This window comes from Osmerus mordax, chromosome 7 (genome assembly GCF_038355195.1).
Source record: "Osmerus mordax isolate fOsmMor3 chromosome 7, fOsmMor3.pri, whole genome shotgun sequence".
NCBI lineage: Eukaryota > Metazoa > Chordata > Actinopteri > Osmeriformes > Osmeridae > Osmerus > Osmerus mordax.
The window spans coordinates 4,580,599-4,594,553 of record NC_090056.1 but is presented as its reverse complement, the minus strand read 5'-3'; the positions used below and the strand labels follow the sequence as shown (position 1 = coordinate 4,594,553).

At 48.0% G+C, this 13,955-nt stretch overlaps 43 non-coding genes across 43 annotated transcripts; all 43 read right to left on the bottom strand.

The window, feature by feature from the left end:
• Positions 1-288: 288 nt before the first annotated feature.
• trnat-cgu (transfer RNA threonine (anticodon CGU)) lies at positions 289-363 on the bottom strand. Its single transcript has one exon. It is a non-coding gene; the product is annotated as a tRNA-Thr (tRNA).
• A 73-nt stretch (positions 364-436) lies between these two features.
• Positions 437-509, bottom strand: trnak-cuu (transfer RNA lysine (anticodon CUU)). The gene has a single exon. It is a non-coding gene; the product is annotated as a tRNA-Lys (tRNA).
• A 303-nt stretch (positions 510-812) lies between these two features.
• trnat-ugu (transfer RNA threonine (anticodon UGU)) lies at positions 813-887 on the bottom strand. The gene has a single exon. It is a non-coding gene; the product is annotated as a tRNA-Thr (tRNA).
• A 73-nt stretch (positions 888-960) lies between these two features.
• Positions 961-1,033, bottom strand: trnak-cuu (transfer RNA lysine (anticodon CUU)). The gene has a single exon. It is a non-coding gene; the product is annotated as a tRNA-Lys (tRNA).
• Positions 1,034-1,469: 436 nt separating this feature from the next.
• On the bottom strand, positions 1,470-1,542 carry trnak-cuu (transfer RNA lysine (anticodon CUU)). The gene has a single exon. It is a non-coding gene; the product is annotated as a tRNA-Lys (tRNA).
• A 303-nt stretch (positions 1,543-1,845) lies between these two features.
• On the bottom strand, positions 1,846-1,920 carry trnat-cgu (transfer RNA threonine (anticodon CGU)). Its single transcript has one exon. It is a non-coding gene; the product is annotated as a tRNA-Thr (tRNA).
• A 73-nt stretch (positions 1,921-1,993) lies between these two features.
• On the bottom strand, positions 1,994-2,066 carry trnak-cuu (transfer RNA lysine (anticodon CUU)). Its single transcript has one exon. It is a non-coding gene; the product is annotated as a tRNA-Lys (tRNA).
• Positions 2,067-2,502: 436 nt separating this feature from the next.
• Positions 2,503-2,575, bottom strand: trnak-cuu (transfer RNA lysine (anticodon CUU)). Its single transcript has one exon. It is a non-coding gene; the product is annotated as a tRNA-Lys (tRNA).
• Positions 2,576-3,026: 451 nt separating this feature from the next.
• Positions 3,027-3,099, bottom strand: trnak-cuu (transfer RNA lysine (anticodon CUU)). Its single transcript has one exon. It is a non-coding gene; the product is annotated as a tRNA-Lys (tRNA).
• A 303-nt stretch (positions 3,100-3,402) lies between these two features.
• trnat-ugu (transfer RNA threonine (anticodon UGU)) lies at positions 3,403-3,477 on the bottom strand. Its single transcript has one exon. It is a non-coding gene; the product is annotated as a tRNA-Thr (tRNA).
• Positions 3,478-3,925: 448 nt separating this feature from the next.
• Positions 3,926-4,000, bottom strand: trnat-ugu (transfer RNA threonine (anticodon UGU)). The gene has a single exon. It is a non-coding gene; the product is annotated as a tRNA-Thr (tRNA).
• A 449-nt stretch (positions 4,001-4,449) lies between these two features.
• trnat-cgu (transfer RNA threonine (anticodon CGU)) lies at positions 4,450-4,524 on the bottom strand. Its single transcript has one exon. It is a non-coding gene; the product is annotated as a tRNA-Thr (tRNA).
• Positions 4,525-4,597: 73 nt separating this feature from the next.
• On the bottom strand, positions 4,598-4,670 carry trnak-cuu (transfer RNA lysine (anticodon CUU)). Its single transcript has one exon. It is a non-coding gene; the product is annotated as a tRNA-Lys (tRNA).
• Positions 4,671-4,972: 302 nt separating this feature from the next.
• Positions 4,973-5,047, bottom strand: trnat-ugu (transfer RNA threonine (anticodon UGU)). The gene has a single exon. It is a non-coding gene; the product is annotated as a tRNA-Thr (tRNA).
• A 73-nt stretch (positions 5,048-5,120) lies between these two features.
• On the bottom strand, positions 5,121-5,193 carry trnak-cuu (transfer RNA lysine (anticodon CUU)). The gene has a single exon. It is a non-coding gene; the product is annotated as a tRNA-Lys (tRNA).
• Positions 5,194-5,496: 303 nt separating this feature from the next.
• trnat-cgu (transfer RNA threonine (anticodon CGU)) lies at positions 5,497-5,571 on the bottom strand. Its single transcript has one exon. It is a non-coding gene; the product is annotated as a tRNA-Thr (tRNA).
• A 73-nt stretch (positions 5,572-5,644) lies between these two features.
• On the bottom strand, positions 5,645-5,717 carry trnak-cuu (transfer RNA lysine (anticodon CUU)). The gene has a single exon. It is a non-coding gene; the product is annotated as a tRNA-Lys (tRNA).
• Positions 5,718-6,167: 450 nt separating this feature from the next.
• trnak-cuu (transfer RNA lysine (anticodon CUU)) lies at positions 6,168-6,240 on the bottom strand. Its single transcript has one exon. It is a non-coding gene; the product is annotated as a tRNA-Lys (tRNA).
• Positions 6,241-6,543: 303 nt separating this feature from the next.
• trnat-ugu (transfer RNA threonine (anticodon UGU)) lies at positions 6,544-6,618 on the bottom strand. The gene has a single exon. It is a non-coding gene; the product is annotated as a tRNA-Thr (tRNA).
• A 73-nt stretch (positions 6,619-6,691) lies between these two features.
• On the bottom strand, positions 6,692-6,764 carry trnak-cuu (transfer RNA lysine (anticodon CUU)). Its single transcript has one exon. It is a non-coding gene; the product is annotated as a tRNA-Lys (tRNA).
• Positions 6,765-7,067: 303 nt separating this feature from the next.
• Positions 7,068-7,142, bottom strand: trnat-ugu (transfer RNA threonine (anticodon UGU)). The gene has a single exon. It is a non-coding gene; the product is annotated as a tRNA-Thr (tRNA).
• A 73-nt stretch (positions 7,143-7,215) lies between these two features.
• trnak-cuu (transfer RNA lysine (anticodon CUU)) lies at positions 7,216-7,288 on the bottom strand. The gene has a single exon. It is a non-coding gene; the product is annotated as a tRNA-Lys (tRNA).
• Positions 7,289-7,738: 450 nt separating this feature from the next.
• On the bottom strand, positions 7,739-7,811 carry trnak-cuu (transfer RNA lysine (anticodon CUU)). The gene has a single exon. It is a non-coding gene; the product is annotated as a tRNA-Lys (tRNA).
• A 302-nt stretch (positions 7,812-8,113) lies between these two features.
• Positions 8,114-8,188, bottom strand: trnat-ugu (transfer RNA threonine (anticodon UGU)). Its single transcript has one exon. It is a non-coding gene; the product is annotated as a tRNA-Thr (tRNA).
• A 73-nt stretch (positions 8,189-8,261) lies between these two features.
• On the bottom strand, positions 8,262-8,334 carry trnak-cuu (transfer RNA lysine (anticodon CUU)). Its single transcript has one exon. It is a non-coding gene; the product is annotated as a tRNA-Lys (tRNA).
• Positions 8,335-8,637: 303 nt separating this feature from the next.
• Positions 8,638-8,712, bottom strand: trnat-ugu (transfer RNA threonine (anticodon UGU)). The gene has a single exon. It is a non-coding gene; the product is annotated as a tRNA-Thr (tRNA).
• Positions 8,713-8,785: 73 nt separating this feature from the next.
• Positions 8,786-8,858, bottom strand: trnak-cuu (transfer RNA lysine (anticodon CUU)). The gene has a single exon. It is a non-coding gene; the product is annotated as a tRNA-Lys (tRNA).
• Positions 8,859-9,161: 303 nt separating this feature from the next.
• On the bottom strand, positions 9,162-9,236 carry trnat-ugu (transfer RNA threonine (anticodon UGU)). The gene has a single exon. It is a non-coding gene; the product is annotated as a tRNA-Thr (tRNA).
• Positions 9,237-9,309: 73 nt separating this feature from the next.
• Positions 9,310-9,382, bottom strand: trnak-cuu (transfer RNA lysine (anticodon CUU)). Its single transcript has one exon. It is a non-coding gene; the product is annotated as a tRNA-Lys (tRNA).
• Positions 9,383-9,832: 450 nt separating this feature from the next.
• Positions 9,833-9,905, bottom strand: trnak-cuu (transfer RNA lysine (anticodon CUU)). Its single transcript has one exon. It is a non-coding gene; the product is annotated as a tRNA-Lys (tRNA).
• A 302-nt stretch (positions 9,906-10,207) lies between these two features.
• Positions 10,208-10,282, bottom strand: trnat-ugu (transfer RNA threonine (anticodon UGU)). Its single transcript has one exon. It is a non-coding gene; the product is annotated as a tRNA-Thr (tRNA).
• Positions 10,283-10,355: 73 nt separating this feature from the next.
• On the bottom strand, positions 10,356-10,428 carry trnak-cuu (transfer RNA lysine (anticodon CUU)). The gene has a single exon. It is a non-coding gene; the product is annotated as a tRNA-Lys (tRNA).
• A 303-nt stretch (positions 10,429-10,731) lies between these two features.
• Positions 10,732-10,806, bottom strand: trnat-ugu (transfer RNA threonine (anticodon UGU)). The gene has a single exon. It is a non-coding gene; the product is annotated as a tRNA-Thr (tRNA).
• Positions 10,807-10,879: 73 nt separating this feature from the next.
• On the bottom strand, positions 10,880-10,952 carry trnak-cuu (transfer RNA lysine (anticodon CUU)). Its single transcript has one exon. It is a non-coding gene; the product is annotated as a tRNA-Lys (tRNA).
• A 450-nt stretch (positions 10,953-11,402) lies between these two features.
• trnak-cuu (transfer RNA lysine (anticodon CUU)) lies at positions 11,403-11,475 on the bottom strand. The gene has a single exon. It is a non-coding gene; the product is annotated as a tRNA-Lys (tRNA).
• A 302-nt stretch (positions 11,476-11,777) lies between these two features.
• Positions 11,778-11,852, bottom strand: trnat-ugu (transfer RNA threonine (anticodon UGU)). Its single transcript has one exon. It is a non-coding gene; the product is annotated as a tRNA-Thr (tRNA).
• Positions 11,853-11,925: 73 nt separating this feature from the next.
• On the bottom strand, positions 11,926-11,998 carry trnak-cuu (transfer RNA lysine (anticodon CUU)). The gene has a single exon. It is a non-coding gene; the product is annotated as a tRNA-Lys (tRNA).
• A 303-nt stretch (positions 11,999-12,301) lies between these two features.
• trnat-ugu (transfer RNA threonine (anticodon UGU)) lies at positions 12,302-12,376 on the bottom strand. The gene has a single exon. It is a non-coding gene; the product is annotated as a tRNA-Thr (tRNA).
• A 73-nt stretch (positions 12,377-12,449) lies between these two features.
• Positions 12,450-12,522, bottom strand: trnak-cuu (transfer RNA lysine (anticodon CUU)). Its single transcript has one exon. It is a non-coding gene; the product is annotated as a tRNA-Lys (tRNA).
• A 303-nt stretch (positions 12,523-12,825) lies between these two features.
• Positions 12,826-12,900, bottom strand: trnat-ugu (transfer RNA threonine (anticodon UGU)). Its single transcript has one exon. It is a non-coding gene; the product is annotated as a tRNA-Thr (tRNA).
• Positions 12,901-12,973: 73 nt separating this feature from the next.
• On the bottom strand, positions 12,974-13,046 carry trnak-cuu (transfer RNA lysine (anticodon CUU)). The gene has a single exon. It is a non-coding gene; the product is annotated as a tRNA-Lys (tRNA).
• Positions 13,047-13,496: 450 nt separating this feature from the next.
• Positions 13,497-13,569, bottom strand: trnak-cuu (transfer RNA lysine (anticodon CUU)). The gene has a single exon. It is a non-coding gene; the product is annotated as a tRNA-Lys (tRNA).
• A 302-nt stretch (positions 13,570-13,871) lies between these two features.
• trnat-ugu (transfer RNA threonine (anticodon UGU)) lies at positions 13,872-13,946 on the bottom strand. Its single transcript has one exon. It is a non-coding gene; the product is annotated as a tRNA-Thr (tRNA).
• Positions 13,947-13,955: the final 9 nt, after the last annotated feature.

Below are 13,955 nucleotides of genomic sequence, written 5' to 3'. Positions count from 1 at the left end.
CAGAGGCATTCTCGTCGGGGACCTTTGTGACCGTCATCGTTTCAAACGCTTGGCCTGTGTCCAGAAGGCTGTCATCTTGTCCAGATACAGTTTCAAATAAATGTTTCAAATTTGCTGGCTGTATAGTGTACAAACAAAGAGTTGCATGCTCCAAAGCCTGAGCTATCCAGGCTTAGCATGTTGCTTCCAGAGGCATTCTCGTCTGGGACCTTTGTGACGCTATACGTTTGAATCCACAACATTGGTGAAAGTTAAAAATGGGCCAGTTGCATGAAACAAAACACAGTGAGGTGCTGCTGGAAGTTGAACCCAGGATCTCCTGTTTACGAGACAGGCGCTTTCAACCAGCTAAGCCACAGCACCTCTGGATCTGCAATAGTTGATTCAACTACTTGAAGCCTCTCAGAGTGACGGATAGACCTCCATAATGTAAACACGCCCAACGTGGGGCTCGAACCCACGACCCTGAGATTAAGAGTCTCATGCTCTACCGACTGAGCTAGCCGGGCTTACTGCTACGCAACCAGAGGCATTCTCGTCGGGGACCTTTGTGACCGTCATCGTTTCAAACGCTTGGCCTGTGTCCAGAAGGCTGACATTTTGTCCAGATACAGTTTCAAATGAATGTTTCAAATTTGATGGGTGTATAGTCTACAAACAAAGAGTGCCATGCTCCAACGCCTGAGCTATCCAGGCTTTAGCATGTTGCTTCCAGAGGCATTCTCGTCTGGGACCTTTGTGACGCTAAACGTTTGAATCCACAACATTGGTGAAAGTTAAAAATGGGCCAGTTGTATGAAACAAACACAGTGAGGTGCTGCTGGGAGTTGAACCCAGGATCTGCTGTTTACAAGACAGGCACTTTCAACCAGCTAAGCCACAGCACCTCTGGATCTGCAATAGTTGATTCAACTACTTGAAGCCTCTCAGAGTGACGGATAGACCTCCATAATGTAAACACGCCCAACGTGGGGCTCGAACCCACGACCCTGAGATTAAGAGTCTCATGCTCTACCGACTGAGCTAGCCGGGCTTACTGCTACGCAACCAGAGGCATTCTCGTCGGGGACCTTTGTGACCGTCATCGTTTCAAACGCTTGGCCTGTGGCCAGAAGGCTGACATTTTGTCCAGATACAGTTTCAAATGAATTTTTCAAATTTGCTGGGTGTATAGTCTACAAACAAAGAGTTGCATGCTCCAAAGCCTGAGCTATCCAGGCTTAGCATGTTGCTTCCAGAGGCGTTCTCGTCTGGGACCTTTGTGACGCTATACGTTTGAATCCACAACATTGGTGAAAGTTAAATATGGGCCAGTTGTATGAAACAAACACAGTGAGGTGCTTCTGGGAGTTGAACCCAGGATCTCCTGTTTACAAGACAGGCGCTTTCAACCACCTCTGGATCTGCAATAGTTGATTCAACTACTTGAAGCCTCTCAGAGTGACGGATAGACCTCCATAATGTAAACACGCCCAACGTGGGGCTCGAACCCACGACCCTGAGATTAAGAGTCTCATGCTCTACCGACTGAGCTAGCCGGGCTTACTGCTACGCAACCAGAGGCATTCTCGTCGGGGACCTTTGTGACCGTCATCGTTTCAAACGCTTGGCCTGTGTCCAGAAGGCTGACATTTTGTCCAGATACAGTTTCAAATGAATGTTTCAAATTTGATGGGTGTATAGTCTACAAACAAAGAGTGCCATGCTCCAACGCCTGAGCTATCCAGGCTTTAGCATGTTGCTTCCAGAGGCATTCTCGTCTGGGACCTTTGTGATGCTATACGTTTGAATCCACAACATTGGTGAAAGTTAAAAATGGGCCAGTTGTATGAAACAAACACAGTGAGGTGTTGCTGGGAGTTGAACCCAGGATCTCCTGTTTACGAGACAGGCGCTTTCAACCAGCTAAGCCACAGCACCTCTGGATCTGCAATAGTTGATTCAACTACTTGAAGCCTCTCAGAGTGACGGATAGACCTCCATAATGTAAACACGCCCAACGTGGGGCTCGAACCCACGACCCTGAGATTAAGAGTCTCATGCTCTACCGACTGAGCTAGCCGGGCTTTCTGCTACGCAACCAGCGGCATTCTCGTCGGGGACCTTTGTGACCGTCATCGTTTCAAACGCTTGGCCTGTGGCCAGAAGGCTGACATTTTGTCCAGATACAGTTTCAAATGAATGTTTCAAATTTGCTGGGTGTATAGTCTACAAACAAAGAGTTGCATGCTCCAAAGACTGAGCTATCCAGGCTTAGCATGTTGCTTCCAGAGGCGTTCTCGTCTGGGACCTTTGTGACGCTATACGTTTGAATCCACAACATTGGTGAAAGTTAAATATGGGCCAGTTGTATGAAACAAACACAGTGAGGTGCTTCTGGGAGTTGAACCCAGGATCTCCTGTTTACAAGACAGGCGCTTTCAACCACCTCTGGATCTGCAATAGTTGATTCAACTACTTGAAGCCTCTCAGAGTGACGGATAGACATCCATATTGTAACCACGCCCAACGTGGGGCTCGAACCCACGACCCTGAGATTAAGAGTCTCATGCTCTACCGACTGAGCTAGCCGGGCTTACTGCTATGCTAGCAGAGGCATTCTCGTCAGGGACATTTGTGACCGTCATCGTTTCAAACGCTTGGCCTGTGTCCAGAAGGCTGACATTTTGTCCAGATACAGTTTCAAATGAATGTTTCAAATTTGCTGGGTGTATAGTCTACAAACAAAGAGTGGCAAGCTCCAACGCCTGAGCTATCCAGGCTTTAGCATGTTGCTTCCAGAGACATTCTCGTCTGGGACCTTTGTGACGCTATACGTTTGAATCCACAACATTGGTGAAAGTTAACTATGGGCCAGTTGTATGAAACAAACACAGTGAGATGTTGCTGGGAGTTGAACCCAGGATCTCCTGTTTACAAGACAGGCGCTTTCAATCAGCAAAGCCACAGCACCTCTGGATCTGCAATAGTTGATTCAACTACTTGAAGCCTCTCAGAGTGACGGATAGGCCTCCATAATGTAAACACGCCCAACATGGGGCTCGAACCCACGACCCTGAGATTAAGAGTCTCATGCTCTACCGACTGAGCTAGCCGGGCTTACTGCTACGCAAACCGAGGCATTCTCGTCGGGGACATTTGTGACCGTCATCGTTTCAAAAGCTTGGCCTGTGTCCAGAAGGCTGACATTTTGTCCAGACACAGTTTCAAATGAATGTTTCAAATTTGCTGGGTGTATAGTCTACAAACAAAGAGTGGCATGCTCCAACGCCTGAGCTATTCAGGCTTTAGCATGTTGCTTCCAGAGGCATTCTCGTCTGGGACCTTTGTGACGCTATACGTTTGAATCCACAACATTGGTGAAAGTAAAAAATGGGCCAGTTGTATGAAACAAACACAGTGAGGTGCTGCTGGGAGTTGAACCCAGGATCTCCTGTTTACAAGACAGGCGCTTTCAACCAGCTAAGCCACAGCACCTCTGGATCTGCAATAGTTGATTCAACTACTTGAAGCCTCTCAGAGTGACGGATAGACCTCCATAATGTAAACACACCCAACGTGGGGCTCGAACCCACGACCCTGAGATTAAGAGTCTCATGCTCTACCGACTGAGCTAGCCGGGCTTACTGCTACGCAACCAGAGGCATTCTCGTCGGGGACCGTTGTGACCGTCATCGTTTCAAACGCTTGGCCTGTGTCCAGAAGGCTGACATTTTGTCCAGATACAGTTTCAAATAAATGTTTCAAATTTGCTGGGTGTATAGTCTACAAACAAAGAGTTGCATGCTCCAAAGCCTGAGCTATCCAGGCTTAGCATGTTGCTTCCAGAGGCGTTCTCGTCTGGGACCTTTGTGACGCTATACGTTTGAATCCACAACATTGGTGAAAGTTAAAAAAGGGCCAGTTGTATGAAACAAACACAGTGAGGTGCTGCTGGGAGTTGAACCCAGGATCTCCTGTTTACAAGACAGGCACTTTCAACCAGCTAAGCCACAGCACCTCTGGACCTGCAATAGTTGATTCAACTACTTGAAGCCTCTCAGAGTGACGGATAGGTCCCCATAATGTAAACACGCCCAACGTGGGGCTCGAACCCACGACCCTGAGATTAAGAGTCTCATGCTCTACCGACTGAGCTTGCCGGGCTTACTGCTACGCGACCAGAGGCATTCTCGTCGGGGACCTTTGTGACCGTCATCGTTTCAAACGCTTGGCCGGTGTCCAGAAGGCTGACATTTTGTCCAGATACAGTTTCAAATTAACGTTTCAAAATTGCTGGGTGTATAGTCTACAAACAAAGAGTTGCATGCTCCAAAGCCTGAGCTATCCAGGCTTAGCATGTTGCTTCCAGAGGCGTTCTCGTCTGGGACCTTTTGTGACGGTAAACATTTGAATCCACAACATTGGTGAAAGTAAAAAATGGGCCAGTTGTATGAAACAAACACAGTGAGGTGCTGCTGGGAGTTGAACCCAGGATCTCCTGTTTACGAGACAGGCGCTTTCAACCAGCTAAGCCACAGCACCTCTGGATCTGCAATAGTTGATTCAACTACTTGAAGCCTCTCAGAGTGACGGATAGACCTCCATAATGTAAACACGCCCAACGTGGGGCTCGAACCCACGACCCTGAGATTAAGAGTCTCATGCTCTACCGACTGAGCTAGCCGGGCTTACTGCTACGCAACCAGAGGCATTCTCGTCGGGGACCGTTGTGACCGTCATCGTTTCAAACGCTTGGCCTGTGTCCAGAAGGCTGACATTTTGTCCAGATACAGTTTCAAATAAATGTTTCAAATTTGCTGGGTGTATAGTCTACAAACAAAGAGTTGCATGCTCCAAAGCCTGAGCTATCCAGGCTTAGCATGTTGCTTCCAGAGGCGTTCTCGTCTGGGACCTTTGTGACGCTATACGTTTGAATCCACAACATTGGTGAAAGTTAAAAAAGGGCCAGTTGTATGAAACAAACACAGTGAGGTGCTGCTGGGAGTTGAACCCAGGATCTCCTGTTTACAAGACAGGCACTTTCAACCAGCTAAGCCACAGCACCTCTGGACCTGCAATAGTTGATTCAACTACTTGAAGCCTCTCAGAGTGACGGATAGGTCCCCATAATGTAAACACGCCCAACGTGGGGCTCGAACCCACGACCCTGAGATTAAGAGTCTCATGCTCTACCGACTGAGCTAGCCGGGCTTACTGCTACGCGACCAGAGGCATTCTCGTCGGGGACCTTTGTGACCATCATCGTTTCAAACGCTTGGCCGGTGTCCAGAAGGCTGACATTTTGTCCAGATACAGTTTCAAATGAACGTTTCAAAATTGCTGGGTGTATAGTCTACAAACAAAGAGTTGCATGCTCCAAAGCCTGAGCTATCCAGGCTTAGCATGTTGCTTCCAGAGGCGTTCTCGTCTGGGACCTTTTGTGACGGTAAACGTTTGAATCCACAACATTGGTGAAAGTAAAAAATGGGCCAGTTGTATGAAACAAACACAGTGAGGTGCTGCTGGGAGTTGAACCCAGGATCTCCTGTTTACGAGACAGGCGCTTTCAACCAGCTAAGCCACAGCACCTCTGGATCTGCAATAGTTGATTCAACTACTTGAAGCCTCTCAGAGTGACGGATAGACCTCCATAATGTAAACACGCCCAACGTGGGGCTCGAACCCACGACCCTGAGATTAAGAGTCTCATGCTCTACCGACTGAGCTAGCCGGGCTTACTGCTACGCAACCAGAGGCATTCTCGTCGGGGACCTTTGTGACCATCATCGTTTCAAACGCTTGGCCTGTGTCCAGAAGGCTGACATTTTGTCCAGATACAGTTTCAAATAAACGTTTCAAATTTGCTGGGTGTATAGTCTACAAACAAAGAGTGGCATGCTCCAACGCCTGAGCTATCCAGGCTTAGCATGTTGCTTCCAGAGGCGTTCTCGTCTGGGACCTTTGTGACGCTATACGTTTAAATGCACAACATTGGTGAAAGTTAAATATGGGCCAGTTGTATGAAACAAACACAGTGAGGTGTTGCTGGGAGATGAACCCAGGATCTCCTGTTTACAAGACAGGCGCTTCCAATCAGCAAAGCCACAGCACCTCTGGATCTGCAATAGTTGATTCAACTACTTGAAGCCTCTCAGAGTGACGGATAGGCCTCCATAATGTAAACACGCCCAACATGGGGTTCGAACCCACGACCCTGAGATTAAGAGTCTCATGCTCTACCGACTGAGCTAGCCGGGCTTACTGCTACTCAATCAGAGGCATTCTCGTCGGGGACCTTTGTGACCGTCATCGTTTCAAAAAGTTGGCCTGTGTCCAGAAGGCTGACATTTTGTCCAGATACAGTTTCAAATGAACGTTTCAAAATTGCTGGGTGTATAGTCTACAAACAAAGAGTTGCATGCTCCAAAGCCTGAGCTATCCAGGCTTAGCATGTTGCTTCCAGAGGCGTTCTCGTCTGGGACCTTTTGTGACGGTAAACGTTTGAATCCACAACATTGGTGAAAGTAAAAAATGGGCCAGTTGTATGAAACAAACACAGTGAGGTGCTGCTGGGAGTTGAACCCAGGATCTCCTGTTTACAAGACAGGCGCTTTCAACCAGCTAAGCCACAGCACCTCTGGATCTGCAATAGTTGATTCAACTACTTGAAGCCTCTCAGAGTGACGGATAGGTCCCCATAATGTAAACACGCCCAACATGGGGCTCGAACCCACGACCCTGAGATTAAGAGTCTCATGCTCTACCGACTGAGCTAGCCGGGCTTACTGCTACTCAATCAGAGGCATTCTCGTCGGGGACCTTTGTGACCGTCATCGTTTCAAAAAGTTGGCCTGTGTCCAGAAGGCTGACATTTTGTCCAGATACAGTTTCAAATGAATGTTTCAAATTTGCTGGGTGTATAGTCTACAAACAAAGAGTGGCATGCTCCAACGCCTGAGCTATTCAGGCTTTAGCATGTTGCTTCCAGAGGCATTCTCGACAGGGACCTTTGTGACGCTATACGTTTGAATCCACAACATTGGTGAAAGTAAAAAATGGGCCAGTTGTATGAAACAAACACAGTGAGGTGCTGCTGGGAGTTGAACCCAGGATCTCCTGTTTACAAGACAGGCGCTTTCAACCAGCTAAGCCACAGCACCTCTGGATCTGCAATAGTTGATTCAACTACTTGAAGCCTCTCAGAGTGACGGATAGACCTCCATAATGTAAACACGCCCAACGTGGGGCTCGAACCCACGACCCTGAGATTAAGAGTCTCATGCTCTACCGACTGAGCTAGCCGGGCTTACTGCTACGCAACCAGAGGCATTCTCGTCGGGGACCTTTGTGACCGTCATCGTTTCAAACGCTTGGCCTGTGTCCAGAAGGCTGACATTTTGTCCAGATACAGTTTCAAATAAATGTTTCAAATTTGCTGGGTGTATAGTCTACAAACAAAGAGTTGCATGCTCCAAAGCCTGAGCTATCCAGGCTTAGCATGTTGCTTCCAGAGGCGTTCTCGTCTGGGACCTTTGTGACGCTATACGTTTGAATGCACAACATTGGTGAAAGTTAAATATGGGCCAGTTGTATGAAACAAACACAGTGAGGTGTTGCTGGGAGTTGAACCCAGGATCTCCTGTTTACAAGACAGGCGCTTTCAATCAGCAAAGCCACAGCACCTCTGGATCTGCAATAGTTGATTCAACTACTTGAAGCCTCTCAGAGTGACGGATAGGCCTCCATAATGTAAACACGCCCAACATGGGGCTCGAACCCACGACCCTGAGATTAAGAGTCTCATGCTCTACCGACTGAGCTAGCCGGGCTTACTGCTACGCAACCAGAGGCATTCTCGTCGGGGACCTTTGTGACCGTCATCGTTTCAAACGCTTGGCCTGTGTCCAGAAGGCTGACATTTTGTCCAGATACAGTTTCAAATGAATGTTTCAAATTTGCTGGGTGTATAATCTACAAACAAAGAGGGCCATGCTCCAACGCCTGTGCTATCCAGGCTTAGCATGTTGCTTCCAGAGGCGTTCTCGTCTGGGACCTTTGTGACGCTATACGTTTGAATGCACAACATTGGTGAAAGTTAAAAAAGGGCCAGTTGTATGAAACAAACACAGTGAGGTGCTGCTGGGAGTTGAACCCAGGATCTCCTGTTTACAAGACAGGCGCTTTCAATCAGCAAAGCCACAGCACCTCTGGATCTGCAATAGTTGATTCAACTACTTGAAGCCTCTCAGAGTGACGGATAGGTCCCCATAATGTAAACACGCCCAACGTGGGGCTCGAACCCACGACCCTGAGATTAAGAGTCTCATGCTCTACCGACTGAGCTAGCCGGGCTTACTGCTGCGCAACCAGAGGCATTCTCGTCGGGGACCTTTGTGACCGTCATCGTTTCAAACGCTTGGCCTGTGTCCAGAAGGCTGACATTTTGTCCAGATACAGTTTCAAATGAATGTTTCAAATTTGCTGGGTGTATAATCTACAAACAAAGAGGGCCATGCTCCAACGCCTGTGCTATCCAGGCTTTAGCATGTTGCTTCCAGAGGCATTCTCGTCTGGGACCTTTGTGACGCTATACGTTTGAATCCACAACATTGGTGAAAGTTAAAAAAGGGCCAGTTGTATGAAACAAACACAGTGAGGTGCTGCTGGGAGTTGAACCCAGGATCTCCTGTTTACAAGACAGGCGCTTTCAACCAGCTAAGCCACAGCACCTCTGGATCTGCAATAGTTGATTCAACTACTTGAAGCCTCTCAGAGTGACGGATAGGTCCCCATAATGTAAACACGCCCAACGTGGGGCTCGAACCCACGACCCTGAGATTAAGAGTCTCATGCTCTACCGACTGAGCTAGCCGGGCTTACTGCTACTCAATCAGAGGCATTCTCGTCGGGGACCTTTGTGACCGTCATCGTTTCAAACGCTTGGCCTGTGTCCAGAAGGCTGACATTTTGTCCAGATACAGTTTCAAATGAATGTTTCAAATTTGCTGGGTGTATAGTCTACAAACAAAGAGTGGCATGCTGCAACGCCTGAGCTATTCAGGCTTTAGCATGTTGCTTCCAGAGGCGTTCTCGTCTGGGACCTTTGTGACGCTATACGTTTGAATCCACAACATTGGTGAAAGTAAAAAATGGGCCAGTTGTATGAAACAAACACAGTGAGGTGCTGCTGGGAGTTGAACCCAGGATCTCCTGTTTACAAGACAGGCGCTTTCAACCAGCTAAGCCACAGTACCTCTGGATCTGCAATAGTTGATTCAACTACTTGAAGCCTCTCAGAGTGACGGATAGACCTCCATAATGTAAACACGCCCAACGTGGGGCTCGAACCCACGACCCTGAGATTAAGAGTCTCATGCTCTACCGACTGAGCTAGCCGGGCTTACTGCTACGCAACCAGAGGCATTCTCGTCGGGGACCTTTGTGACCGTCATCGTTTCAAACGCTTGGCCTGTGTCCAGAAGGCTGACATTTTGTTCAGATACAGTTTCAAATGAATGTTTCAAATTTGCTGGGTGTATAGTCTACAAACAAAGAGTTGCATGCTCCAAAGCCTGAGCTATCCAGGCTTAGCATGTTGCTTCCAGAGGCATTCTCGTCTGGGACCTTTGTGACGCTATACGTTTGAATGCACAACATTGGTGAAAGTTAAATATGGGCCAGTTGTATGAAACAAACACAGTGAGGTGTTGCTGGGAGTTGAACCCAGGATCTCCTGTTTACAAGACAGGCGCTTTCAATCAGCAAAGCCACAGCACCTCTGGATCTGCAATAGTTGATTCAACTACTTGAAGCCTCTCAGAGTGACGGATAGGCCTCCATAATGTAAACACGCCCAACATGGGGCTCGAACCCACGACCCTGAGATTAAGAGTCTCATGCTCTACCGACTGAGCTAGCCGGGCTTACTGCTACTCAATCAGAGGCATTCTCGTCGGGGACCTTTGTGACCGTCATCGTTTCAAAAAGTTGGCCTGTGTCCAGAAGGCTGACATTTTGTAAAATACAGTTTCAAATGAACGTTTCAAAATTGCTGGGTGTATAGTCTACAAACAAAGAGTTGCATGCTCCAAAGCCTGAGCTATCCAGGCTTAGCATGTTGCTTCCAGAGGCGTTCTCGTCTGGGACCTTTTGTGACGGTAAACGTTTGAATCCACAACATTGGTGAAAGTAAAAAATGGGCCAGTTGTATGAAACAAACACAGTGAGGTGCTGCTGGGAGTTGAACCCAGGATCTCCTGTTTACAAGACAGGCGCTTTCAACCAGCTAAGCCACAGCACCTCTGGATCTGCAATAGTTGATTCAACTACTTGAAGCCTCTCAGAGTGACGGATAGGTCCCCATAATGTAAACACGCCCAACATGGGGCTCGAACCCACGACCCTGAGATTAAGAGTCTCATGCTCTACCGACTGAGCTAGCCGGGCTTACTGCTACTCAATCAGAGGCATTCTCGTCGGGGACCTTTGTGACCGTCATCGTTTCAAAAAGTTGGCCTGTGTCCAGAAGGCTGACATTTTGTCCAGATACAGTTTCAAATGAATGTTTCAAATTTGCTGGGTGTATAGTCTACAAACAAAGAGTGGCATGCTCCAACGCCTGAGCTATTCAGGCTTTAGCATGTTGCTTCCAGAGGCATTCTCGACAGGGACCTTTGTGACGCTATACGTTTGAATCCACAACATTGGTGAAAGTAAAAAATGGGCCAGTTGTATGAAACAAACACAGTGAGGTGCTGCTGGGAGTTGAACCCAGGATCTCCTGTTTACAAGACAGGCGCTTTCAACCAGCTAAGCCACAGCACCTCTGGATCTGCAATAGTTGATTCAACTACTTGAAGCCTCTCAGAGTGACGGATAGACCTCCATAATGTAAACACGCCCAACGTGGGGCTCGAACCCACGACCCTGAGATTAAGAGTCTCATGCTCTACCGACTGAGCTAGCCGGGCTTACTGCTACGCAACCAGAGGCATTCTCGTCGGGGACCTTTGTGACCGTCATCGTTTCAAACGCTTGGCCTGTGTCCAGAAGGCTGACATTTTGTCCAGATACAGTTTCAAATAAATGTTTCAAATTTGCTGGGTGTATAGTCTACAAACAAAGAGTTGCATGCTCCAAAGCCTGAGCTATCCAGGCTTAGCATGTTGCTTCCAGAGGCGTTCTCGTCTGGGACCTTTGTGACGCTATACGTTTGAATGCACAACATTGGTGAAAGTTAAATATGGGCCAGTTGTATGAAACAAACACAGTGAGGTGTTGCTGGGAGTTGAACCCAGGATCTCCTGTTTACAAGACAGGCGCTTTCAATCAGCAAAGCCACAGCACCTCTGGATCTGCAATAGTTGATTCAACTACTTGAAGCCTCTCAGAGTGACGGATAGGCCTCCATAATGTAAACACGCCCAACATGGGGCTCGAACCCACGACCCTGAGATTAAGAGTCTCATGCTCTACCGACTGAGCTAGCCGGGCTTACTGCTACGCAACCAGAGGCATTCTCGTCGGGGACCTTTGTGACCGTCATCGTTTCAAACGCTTGGCCTGTGTCCAGAAGGCTGACATTTTGTCCAGATACAGTTTCAAATGAATGTTTCAAATTTGCTGGGTGTATAATCTACAAACAAAGAGGGCCATGCTCCAACGCCTGTGCTATCCAGGCTTAGCATGTTGCTTCCAGAGGCGTTCTCGTCTGGGACCTTTGTGACGCTATACGTTTGAATGCACAACATTGGTGAAAGTTAAAAAAGGGCCAGTTGTATGAAACAAACACAGTGAGGTGCTGCTGGGAGTTGAACCCAGGATCTCCTGTTTACAAGACAGGCGCTTTCAATCAGCAAAGCCACAGCACCTCTGGATCTGCAATAGTTGATTCAACTACTTGAAGCCTCTCAGAGTGACGGATAGGTCCCCATAATGTAAACACGCCCAACGTGGGGCTCGAACCCACGACCCTGAGATTAAGAGTCTCATGCTCTACCGACTGAGCTAGCCGGGCTTACTGCTGCGCAACCAGAGGCATTCTCGTCGGGGACCTTTGTGACCGTCATCGTTTCAAACGCTTGGCCTGTGTCCAGAAGGCTGACATTTTGTCCAGATACAGTTTCAAATGAATGTTTCAAATTTGCTGGGTGTATAATCTACAAACAAAGAGGGCCATGCTCCAACGCCTGTGCTATCCAGGCTTTAGCATGTTGCTTCCAGAGGCATTCTCGTCTGGGACCTTTGTGACGCTATACGTTTGAATCCACAACATTGGTGAAAGTTAAAAAAGGGCCAGTTGTATGAAACAAACACAGTGAGGTGCTGCTGGGAGTTGAACCCAGGATCTCCTGTTTACAAGACAGGCGCTTTCAACCAGCTAAGCCACAGCACCTCTGGATCTGCAATAGTTGATTCAACTACTTGAAGCCTCTCAGAGTGACGGATAGGTCCCCATAATGTAAACACGCCCAACGTGGGGCTCGAACCCACGACCCTGAGATTAAGAGTCTCATGCTCTACCGACTGAGCTAGCCGGGCTTACTGCTACTCAATCAGAGGCATTCTCGTCGGGGACCTTTGTGACCGTCATCGTTTCAAACGCTTGGCCTGTGTCCAGAAGGCTGACATTTTGTCCAGATACAGTTTCAAATGAATGTTTCAAATTTGCTGGGTGTATAGTCTACAAACAAAGAGTGGCATGCTGCAACGCCTGAGCTATTCAGGCTTTAGCATGTTGCTTCCAGAGGCGTTCTCGTCTGGGACCTTTGTGACGCTATACGTTTGAATCCACAACATTGGTGAAAGTAAAAAATGGGCCAGTTGTATGAAACAAACACAGTGAGGTGCTGCTGGGAGTTGAACCCAGGATCTCCTGTTTACAAGACAGGCGCTTTCAACCAGCTAAGCCACAGCACCTCTGGATCTGCAATAGTTGATTCAACTACTTGAAGCCTCTCAGAGTGACGGATAGACCTCCATAATGTAAACACGCCCAACGTGGGGCTCGAACCCACGACCCTGAGATTAAGAGTCTCATGCTCTACCGACTGAGCTAGCCGGGCTTACTGCTACGCAACCAGAGGCATTCTCGTCGGGGACCTTTGTGACCGTCATCGTTTCAAACGCTTGGCCTGTGTCCAGAAGGCTGACATTTTGTTCAGATACAGTTTCAAATGAATGTTTCAAATTTGCTGGGTGTATAGTCTACAAACAAAGAGTTGCATGCTCCAAAGCCTGAGCTATCCAGGCTTAGCATGTTGCTTCCAGAGGCATTCTCGTCTGGGACCTTTGTGACGCTATACGTTTGAATGCACAACATTGGTGAAAGTTAAATATGGGCCAGTTGTATGAAACAAACACAGTGAGGTGTTGCTGGGAGTTGAACCCAGGATCTCCTGTTTACAAGACAGGCGCTTTCAATCAGCAAAGCCACAGCACCTCTGGATCTGCAATAGTTGATTCAACTACTTGAAGCCTCTCAGAGTGACGGATAGGCCTCCATAATGTAAACACGCCCAACATGGGGCTCGAACCCACGACCCTGAGATTAAGAGTCTCATGCTCTACCGACTGAGCTAGCCGGGCTTACTGCTACTCAATCAGAGGCATTCTCGTCGGGGACCTTTGTGACCGTCATCGTTTCAAAAAGTTGGCCTGTGTCCAGAAGGCTGACATTTTGTAAAATACAGTTTCAAATGAACGTTTCAAAATTGCTGGGTGTATAGTCTACAAACAAAGAGTTGCATGCTCCAAAGCCTGAGCTATCCAGGCTTAGCATGTTGCTTCCAGAGGCGTTCTCGTCTGGGACCTTTTGTGACGGTAAACGTTTGAATCCACAACATTGGTGAAAGTAAAAAATGGGCCAGTTGTATGAAACAAACACAGTGAGGTGCTGCTGGGAGTTGAACCCAGGATCTCCTGTTTACAAGACAGGCGCTTTCAACCAGCTAAGCCACAGCACCTCTGGATCT